Below are 10,437 nucleotides of genomic sequence, written 5' to 3'. Positions count from 1 at the left end.
GTGATTTATTGAAATTAATCTAAATTGAATTAATGAACTTTTCATTATCCTATACACTCGAGTCAGTAGGGTGTTCTGACACCAGGATCATGGGAAAAATAGTCCTTGGTTGCCAGTAGGACTCCAATGCCAGGATCAGATGCATTGAACATTCATCACTGTATGATAGAAATACTGTTTTGTCTTAGTATTTCCCTCAGTATTTTCACTTTGTGAACGAGTGAGAATTTTTACAGAACATTTTACCTATGCACTGCAGTGCCTGTTTAGAAACCATCCACTTTTAATTTGGAAAGAACCCCTCACAAGTTACTTAAGTTGGAATCTGTGACAATTAACATATTCTTATCATTAAATACTTGGATTTATTATTTTTTTTTACCACTGCAAAAAAATCAACAGAAGTCCTCAAATATTTTGGTGGGCTTGCCTGCAGGATGGGTGGGAGATGGGAATGGTAGGGTGGTTTGGTCCCCCCCTGCAAAAGGGGCTTCATGAAAGGGCTGTTGAAAAACACTCCTGCCTGGAAGGATTTGGGTTGTTTGGCTGCAGTGACCTCCACAAACACAGCTCTGCCCAGGAGGAACACCAGTCCTGATGACCTGTTGACAGGTACTTATTTACTTGATTTATACCATGATTAGGCCTTAATTACCAGAGTGCCTGCTAGCGTGCTGGGTGCTGTGTAAAACGGATGGAAAGGTCAAGATCTCAATTCTGTGAGGAGATAATGGCTAATTCCCTGTCTGACCCTACAGCAGGTCAACAAAATGAACAGGAACACAGGAACAGAGGCTGGGAGAGACTTGTGCAATAACCTGGTTATTCCTAATAGATATGGGCATGCCCTCATGCCTGGGTATATTTTCCCTAAGACCCCCTTTGTTCCTCCCTGTTCAGGGTTTTAAGTGAACATCCCTCAGGAAACAGGGACAGCCCCTCAATGAACCCCCAGGACCCACCTGAAACCTGCCCTGATTGCCCAACTCACTGCTCTGCACATCTTATGGGCTAACAAAAAAAAATAAAACCAACCAAACCCCCCCAGTGCAGTTGGGTTATGGCAAACAAAGGAGAGATCAGTGTTGTATTCACCTCTTCCAGTGGTGCTGCTTGCACACCAGAGCTGATCCCCCCCAGTCAGAGGGGGGCTTGCGAGTCGTATTTTCCAAATGCTTATACTTGAGAACAAAAAAAAAACTGAAAACCAAACCAAACCAAAAAACCAAACAACAACAAAACAAACAAACAAACACAAAAACCACAACAAACAAACAAAAAGAAACCAAACCCAAACAAACCAAAAAAAACCCACAAAACCCCCAACAAAATCTCACATTATTTTTTTAACCAGTTCCCAATCCTAACTTTAGAAGAAATAAAAAAAAAAAAAGGAAAAGAGCCCTGCTGTGATGCTTCTACCATGCAAATTGCCACAGCCCAGAGGCTTGTTTAATTAAGCACTTCAGCACTAACCCTTGGCAGTGTGTGGTGTCTTTGACACTTGTCCAAAGCCATCAGATGAAGGCAGCGAGCACAGCGAGAGCAGAGAACCAGCTGAGCCTCGGAAGCAAGACAAGCACTAAATCAAAGGAGCAGCCCATCCCAATTTGCAAAGGTCAGAGCACTGGCATTTCCAGAAGTGTAACTCCAATTCCTGGCTCAGTGACACGTTCCCTGTGCCATCCAGTGCCCAGCCGGGAGCTGGTTCCTCTTGGATGAGGAGAGGGTGTGAGCCCAGCTGGCACTTCCCCTCCTGCAGTCCCGGCAGAGCAGGGGGTGGAGAGTTACCTGGAGAGGAGTTTTCTTCTTTCCTACAGGGAGTATTGCTGAGGGAGAGTTTTTAATGTTTTATTTAAGGCTACAGTAAACTTGATGTTAATGGACTTTCTGGAAAGTGGAGGGAAAGTTCTGTGGAAGAAAGTTCATAATTTCTGCAGAGGATTTGCTTTGAGGGCTGGCAAAGCCTGATCTCATCTGGGTCAGGCAGGGGAACCACGCTGGAATCTTCGTTTTATTTAAACAGGTCCAAAAAGGCTAGAAAAGAATAATAAGGCACTGGTTAGTAATTTGGGGTGATGGGATTTTTTCTTAAACAACTGTATTATTTCCTATTTTTAACTCTCCTCCTTTTCAGCACAGCTGCTCCTGCAGACCAGTCCCTCCTGTGCTGAGGCTGTTCTGAGCATAAGGATGTAGAATTTCCCTAAGCTGGACATCACCCCTGTTTTTCAGACAGTCCCACACGAGCAGCTGTATTATATTTTTTCTGTATTTGGAATGTTACACTGGGCTCCAGTCTTATTTTTACATGGAATCCAATATAATTACTTTAAAATATAGTATCAAAAATACTGATGGACCACAAATAGAGGCTGAAAACTGGCTTATGATTTGGGTGGGAAGGGACTTTAAAGCTCATCTCGTTCTGTCCCCCTGCCATGGGCAGGGACACCTTCCCAGGTGCTCCAGGTTGCTCCAAGCCCCGTCCGACCTGGTCTTGGACACTTCCAGGGATGGGGCAGCCACAGCTTCTCTGGGTAACCCTCTCCCCCACCCCTTTCTTTCTCGTGCCTGGTGTGAACAGTCCATATCCTGCCAGGCAGCTCCAGCCTGTTCCCCTGATCAGTCCCGTGCCGACGCATCGCGTGCTGTGTCGAGCTCAGCCGAGCTCCTCCAGGAGATGCCCCACACTGACACAGACAGCAAGTGCCAGCCAGCCCCGCTCCCTCGGCACTTTTCCAGGTCCCAGGCTGGCTCAGCACAAAGTCAGCTCTGTGTAGAACACAACCTCAGCTTTGAAGCTGGCTGGCTGTGGCATCCCACCGCTGGCACACAGGATGCCAGCCTTGTCCCACAGCCAAAATTACTCAGTGTTTTCTGTCTGTAAAATTATTTCAATCCACTGGATACATCGGCTTCTGTCTGATTTCTTGAGTAGATTTCATTTTCTCCAGGCAAGGCATTTTCTCAAGCCTGAAAACTCTTCATGCGTTTTGTTTTTTTTTTTTAATTTATTTTTCATGTTGTTTTTTCCTCATCTTCCTATTTTTTAGTGGAGGAAGGGGATGCATTCACATTTGTAGACAACATCCTGATGTGGCATTGCCCTTTCTCCCCTCACACATGGAAAACATTGGCAGAAATCCCAGTGGGTCCAGGTAACTTCCAAAACCAATAGGGCAGATAGGACATTGTTCCCCCAGCACTGCCAAAGCCACCACTAAACCATGTCCCCAAGTGCCATCTCTGTTAAATCCCTCCAGGGATGGTGACTCCACAGCCTGTTCCAGGGTTTGACAACCCTTTCCATGGAGAAATATTCCCTAACATCCAATCTAAATCTCCCCTGGTGCAGCCAGCCAACATCATGCCTGGTACTGGTCCCACCACAGCTCATTCCAGCATCAGAATTTCTCCTAAAAGCAATAGGTTTGTCCTAGGAGAGCTCCCAGTGTTCTCATGCACAGTGTGCTACTGCTCTCTGGCTCTATATTTAAGATTAGCCTGACATGTCTGTGTATTTAATTTATAATTTTGGCTTGGGAAAAATTAGTCTGTCTTTACATGGAGCTATTGTAACGCTGAGACACAGATGGCTAATTATCAAAATGTCTAAGAGCATCTTTGTAGAAGTCCTAAGGCAAAAGAAAAAAAAAAAAAAATACTTTTGACAAGCATTATTTGCTGAAACAAATTCCATTTAATTAAGACGTGAAGTCTGGAGCGAAAGACAGCCCAGCTTGTCAACAATATTAACTGCAGCAGACACTGCTAGAGGTTATGCTTTGCATTAAGGCTAAATGGTAAAGGACAGGAGCTTTGTAAAGAATTCCTCGAGTTTCCCTGTATAACAAAGCTGAGCTGGTTAATTGTCTTGAACAATATTTTACTTTAGAAGCTCAAATCAATGCAGATGAAAACCCCCAGTGTGACAGCTTTGGAGGCTGAAATCCTGTCTGTCCCCTAAAAACTCCTTTCAGCAGCACAGGCTGTCCTCTGTGCCCTGCCCCAAGGTCTGCAGGGCCCTGAGCCCCCACAGTGGTGCATGTGGGAGCACAGGGGCTGTGTCAGCAGGACCATCACCACTCTTGAGTGCTTCTCATGCCAGGCTGAGGGTTAGAAACCCATCCCTCCTTTAAGCACATCAGCAGAAACCGTGGCTTCCTCCCAGGGATGTGCAGGTTGCTGTTCCCCGAGCGCCAAGCCAGGCTCGTTAGTCGTGGAGGGGGTGTGGGCAGAGCCAGCAGCTCAAGGTCTGCACTGTCCCATATGGCAGGAAAATTATTCAAGGAGAAATTATGCAGATAGTCAACATGTTCAAGCTGCAATGAATTATGCTGAAAACATCAGCACAAGTAGCAGTTGATTTGTGTTACGGTCAACGGCTGCGGTTCCCTTGTTTTCTCCTGTTGGAGGCCCCAGGGGCTGGGGGGTGTCAGGGATGCTCCAGTAAACCCCCTAAAGCTACAGCTCCTGCACTGGGGTGTGACAGCACTTGGAAGTAGCAGGGGAAAAGGGTTTAGTAGTAACAGCCATCATGCAAGAGACACAACACTTCATCCACTGGCAGCTCGTCCCTGAGTCTCTGGGAAGTACCAGAGGGCAAGTGTGGGAGGAATAAGAGCAGCAGAGAAGGTGCTGGGTTTAATTCCTGCAGTTTCTGCTACAGGCTGACCCCCAACAGAGGACCAGGGGGAATGGCTTCCAATTAACAGAGGACAGGGTTAGGCTGGATATTAGAAAGAAAGTCTTCCCTGTGAGGGTGGTGTGTCAAACATCCCTTCAAAGCATCACCAAAGCAGGAGGGAGGCTGACAGAGTCGTCACACAACATCAGGTAATGATACAGAATCATCTTGTGTTTATTTAAATCCTTCCAGCAATAAAAGCAAACCCACTGGCTGTGGTTTGAAGCGTTTCTTAAAGTCAGCCAAACAAATCCCTGAGTTACCATCTGCAACAAACAGAAAACAGACTTGCTATTAAGCCAGGCCGTAAATATCATTTAAAAGCAAAGCTGACCAATAAATTAGGGGCTGTGGTGGCAACAGTGTTAATGCAAGCTGGGAAGGAGAGGCTCACTAGGGGCAAATAATGTATTTGTGGAGGATAGAGGCAGCTGATGGAGGCTGGTTGTGCAGCACATACTGCTCATAAACCCTTCAGAGCACTGCCAAGAACCTCACCATTGACGGGCAAGTGACAGCCAGGAAGATTTACACTCCCTTTCACACCTCCTTAGGAAGGCTGGGAGGGTCTAGAACATGTTGTGAGTCTGCTGAAAACTCAGTGTCAAAAAAAGCTGTGGGTGACCCAGCCCCAGGTCCAGGCTGCCGGTCCCCAGACCGTCAGTAAAGTGAATATGGCATCTCCTGGACTTTGCTGTCCTTTCACCTCAGAGGGAAAATTATTTGCTCAATGAAATTTAGGAATGGCTGTAGCTGTTCTGGAGCTGGGAGCTGAAGGAGCACAGGAGTTCTGGCCCCAAGGGGGGAACGGGGGGTCCAACCCTGCATGAGGCAAGAGGGGGCCCTGAAGCCACATCAGTCACTGGGCAGGGTCACTGTATCCCAAAGGTGATCCATAGGCACCCCAGGACAGGAAAACTGGTTCCACTTCAGCAGAGTGAGTGTCACTACAGTGCTGTGATACATGAACATGTGAAAAGAAGCGATAAAAAATAAGGAAAGTTTAGTAGAGAATTTACAGAATTTAGTAGAATTTACCATGCTGTCAACTCCAGCAATATTGGCATTTCAATTCATTAAAAGTCCAGACAAATTAGATGTTTGTATTCATTTAAAATAATTTCTCCTCTTTGACCCAGCTTAATTTATCATATTACGTCTTTCTGCAGCACTTGGGAGAGCTGCTGTTTGAATGAACCCAAAGGAATGTATGAGGGAAATATTAAGTAGTTGTCATTAACAGCAGGGTCCATTAAAACCCAGCACCACAGCTTCCCTACAGCTATTTTTGCCAAGCCAAACACAAACTATTCTCCTACAGATGTAGCATTTGTGTTTCTTGCTGTATTAAAGCCGAGACACCTTGTGACAGTGTTTTCATGAATAACACATGTGTCTCAGGATTTGTATAGCAGTCACTGCAAAGTAAAAGCAGCAGCAGAGGGGAAATCCCTCACCTCAATATAAACTAATTCTTAGTCAAATAATATTTACTCTCTTTTTCCTAATAAAAACCTCCCATGTTTCTGCCATTTTGTACCTGTATTTTTGGATTTTTATTTTTATGAATAGCTACATTTTGATGGTGAAAAGAGGCTGAATAATCAACAAGCATCTACCCAAACATTCATATCTTCAATTTTGGAAAGGAGGGGTTTTTTACATCAGACCTGAGTCTCCTCTGACAAGTCCAACACAGATTAGCATTTATGCACTCACTCAGAGTTACAGGTAACCCACGAGTAAGCTTCTCTCATAACTGCATTATTCATTTCTCCATCATCAGAAATAGATAGTGTCAATGAAGGCTACATAAATTATATTTGTCCAGCAGGCTTAAACAAAGAAGGCATCCTGCCAAGGGTTTGGTATCTTGTTTTTAAACAACATGTATTAATGGGGTTGTCAGGTGGGCAGAGGATAAGGAAAAGATACAGGACTTCCACAAGATCTGGAGCAAATCAAGGACAGAATGGAATAAACTGGTGAAGGCAATACAAATCTTAACTACAGCTAACATCACCTCAAAAGATCCTCTCCAGGATGCTCCTCTGGTAGGTGCCAGCAATTGCTATAGTTTACTAATAGAGCACACACACATATGGATCCTGCACTGGGAAATGGTGTGGATGGGTGGATGGAGAGAGAAAGACAGACAGACAGACAGATAGAAAGATAATCAAGTGGTTCTCTGAAGATGACATGAATTTTCATTACATTTAGTAGACAGGACATGGAATGCAGCAAAGGATGTTCTTTCCTCTATTTTTCCCACAGCACCAAAGTCTGTGGTGTGGAATTTCTGCTGTTTCAGCCCTTCCTTGTTAAAAGCTTTTTACAGAAGACTTAATTTAAATGTACACTTGTGCTGCTCCTGCTTTCCCAGGTGAGCAGGTTGACTGGTAATGTCACAACCACCTTCTGTCGACTGTCTGGGGTGTTCAGGGGGATCTTTCCATGTGGCCTGATTTGATTTCTGCCTGAAATCCACGCTCCTTCCTTTGGGTGACATCCAGAAAACACCTGTGATTTTTCATTTTGAAATAGTCTTTGCAGCTTGCTGCCTGCTGGCTGGAGAGCCAAGACATCCCTGGGGACATGAGTGACATCAGCAGGAGCCATTTGTCACAGTGACTCAGAACATTACAGGGTAAGACGTGCATATCATCGTTACAACAGGAGGGCTCTCTTGTTCTCCACATCAAGCAAGTGGGACTTTCTGTCCCAAACCCTCTCACCCCATGCTGAGCATTCTTTGAGGAGCAACCCCAAATGATGGACTCAGCCTCCTTCACCCCAACCCAAGAGCCTGCAAGGCTCAGGTCAACAAGACTCAGCATCCAAATTGCTGAAAGCAGGAGAGGTGGCACTTTTTCGGTCTTGGAAGCAGAATAGTCTGTTGTGTGGAGAATTAGTTAAATACCAGTAAATAAACACTGTTATAGCCATCAGCTAAGCCTACAAAGGCGGGACTCTGCTTGGAGCACCCCTGTTTGTCCTGTGCTGCAACACCTCTGGCAGAAGATGAACCCTGTAGGAAGGGGCACGGTAGAGATGTCACAGCTGGACTGTGCCAGGTGGGCAGGCAGAAGGACAGGCACGCACAGGAAAATATCTGTAATTGAAAGCCCCAGCTCAGTGAGTTCTCCCTGGTAAGGCTATTGCAGCCCATCTCTAGACAGGTCTGGGTGTGAGCAGAAGTTTCTCTTCATGTTCAGTAGCAGCTCAGAGCTCAGAAAGAAACCTCTGCCATACTGCCTTGTAATATAATCATACATGTGTAATATCTGAAGATCAAGACCATCTCTCCATTAAATTAGATAACAAATAATTAGATAATTTTAATTTACTCTATGAATCTTCTAGAGAGTAAACTGCTTACAGGCAGCTAATGCAATAAACTTACTTTATAAGCAGAGAGCAGCATCTGTTACCACGAGGAGTCTGCAGCACACATTAGGATTCTGGGCACACTCAGCCATAGTTAGAGTAAATGTATCATTAAGTTGGTATCCTTTCCTATTCAAAGCACACTTTTCAAGATTTATGTACTGCAGACAATGAGATAGCAGGAGAATCAACTTGTGCTCAACTCTTCTTGCTTTCAGCCCCTGTCCCATGGCAAGATAACGTTAATAAAAAGGGTAAGACAGAGCATGGAAGTCAGGTCACTTCTATATATGGGAAATACAACCCCAGCCCCACACACACCCAAAGGCACAGCAAAACAGAAGCTGTGCTGAAAGAGTACCTTTAAGGTCACAAAATCAAGCCTTAAAAAATCAAACCACTTCATCAAACAGCCTTCCTCCCATACACACACAATTGCAGGGAGCATCCCAGGCCTGCAAGCAAAACCATGAGTTATATGACTTCTAAAAGTTCTTAAATATCTCAGCTGAGTGTGTGCAAACTGCACTTTTTCCAAAGGTTTGCAAACTCAACAAACTGAGCAAATAGAAGTGACAGGAAGGGTTGTTATTTGTAAACAATCTACTGTACCATGGTTGTGACACGTTTATTCCAGATCCAAGGGGTGCTATGAAAGATCAACAACTATATTTTCAGCTGGGCTAAGCACTGTATTTACAGGGCACATGTCAAACCAAACACTTAACCTTTTTCAAAGCTGCAACTACACCCCATTTTCAACAGTGACCAGTGATTTCTTAGATGCCCTCACTGTTTGAATGGGGAAGAAGCCTGTTTTTTGGAGGATGGGTGCCTTATTGCCATCGACACAGCTTGCCTGGATTTCTAACTGAACTGGCAGCACAATATAAAAATAAAACCAAACCAGCCGAGCAATGCTATTGTGCATCTTAGCAGTAATAGAAAACCACATTGTCCCTTCAGGCAGATGAGCACAGCACTGAAGATATCTCCTAATGTCATTTATGTGAAAGTTGCATTTTTATTATAAATTAATCTACCATGTCAGTCACACATGCAACCCCCGTCCATGGTCATCACACACGCCAAGAAAATGAGCCTTGCTTGCTTCTCCATTTTGCAGCTGCTGACTTGCCCTGTTTGAGGGGAACTCAGCAAGGTAGGATTAATGGGCAAGGGTCTGGTAATAAGCAGAATTTATCTGTCTTAGTGGGAAAGAGGGACAGCCCCTGGCAGGAGCACAGGGCTGCATCATCCGTGTGCTTGCTGTGGGTGAAACCACTGGAATGTCCATGGCAGGTTAGTTGGGAAGTAAGACTATTGTATCTGTGCTTTCACTTGCCATCATGGGCTCTTATAATCCCCCTTTTCTTCTTTTTAGAGTCTGAGGCAAGTCCCAGTGAGAGTCACTGAGTGTATGGATGGTTTGTGTCAACGCCTTCAGCTTTGTACCAACACCTTCCCTGCAAAAAGATTAAAGGTTTTGGGAAGAATGAACTTGAACATCATGAAGCAAAGCTAAATAAATCAACACAGGGGTCTCACCACAGTCACCTACACAACAAAGTCCCCTGTATGTGGTGGAAGAATCCAGCGGGCAGTTGATTTACCCTTCAAGACAGAACTACTAGAGAGCAACCCTCTGTGCCAAGCTCCAGAGAAGATGCAATCCAAGTTCTCTGGCTGCTGGAAGGTGTCACTTGCTCTGTGTAAGGACAGAGTCGGTGACATGATGAATGATCATGACAGTGCTGGTACAAGGCCACTCTGAATTGCTCTACACCAGCACTGGAGCTGACTGTGGAGCACAGGGGCCAGGGGAGCAGAAAATATTCCACTGAAATCTTGGAAGCTGTAGCCCTGATTATGGACCAGGGCCCTTGGTTATATTCAGTGCTATACTCAGCGATGAACTATAAAAAGCCTCTTTTTCTGCCTTCTAATGATTATTCCAAGCTAGACTAGAAGGTAGCCAAAATTCCTGGGGCTTTCAGCATCAAGGAGCCAATCCCTGCATATTCCTTCTCTTTGCCCAGTGGATGGGAAGAGCCTGTGGTGTCCTGTGTCCTTCTCCAGGCAGGTACCCAGAGAAGCAGGTGGAGGAACTGTACACAAATCACTTTGACAATTCACTTTGACTCTGACCATGAGTTTTCAAAGTAAAATTCAACTCACGTCTCAGCGGGGACTCAAGGTCAGTGTTTGTCAACATGCTTTATATAGGAAAGAGGCTATTTTTAATCTCATTGTTCTTCTGGTCCCAAAAATCTTAGAATCATGGAATGGTTTGGGTTGGAAGGGATCTCGAAGATCATCTCATTCCAGCTTTCAGCCTTATGAGGCATTAAGAACAA

At 44.9% G+C, this 10,437-nt stretch overlaps 1 long non-coding RNA gene across 1 annotated transcript; it reads left to right on the top strand.

Moving 5' to 3' along the window:
• Window positions 1–7,424: 7,424 nt before the first annotated feature.
• Window positions 7,425–9,672, top strand: LOC120325245. Its single transcript, XR_005567150.1, has 2 exons — window positions 7,425–7,767; window positions 9,465–9,672. It is a non-coding gene; the product is annotated as an uncharacterized LOC120325245 (long non-coding RNA).
• Window positions 9,673–10,437: the final 765 nt, after the last annotated feature.

This window comes from Pipra filicauda, unplaced genomic scaffold (genome assembly GCF_003945595.2).
Source record: "Pipra filicauda isolate LSUMZ 115617 unplaced genomic scaffold, ASM394559v2 scaffold89_size2521313_pilon, whole genome shotgun sequence".
Taxonomy (NCBI): domain Eukaryota; kingdom Metazoa; phylum Chordata; class Aves; order Passeriformes; family Pipridae; genus Pipra; species Pipra filicauda.
The sequence above is the reverse complement of the archived record's forward strand: the minus strand, read 5'-3'. Positions and strand labels throughout refer to the sequence as shown.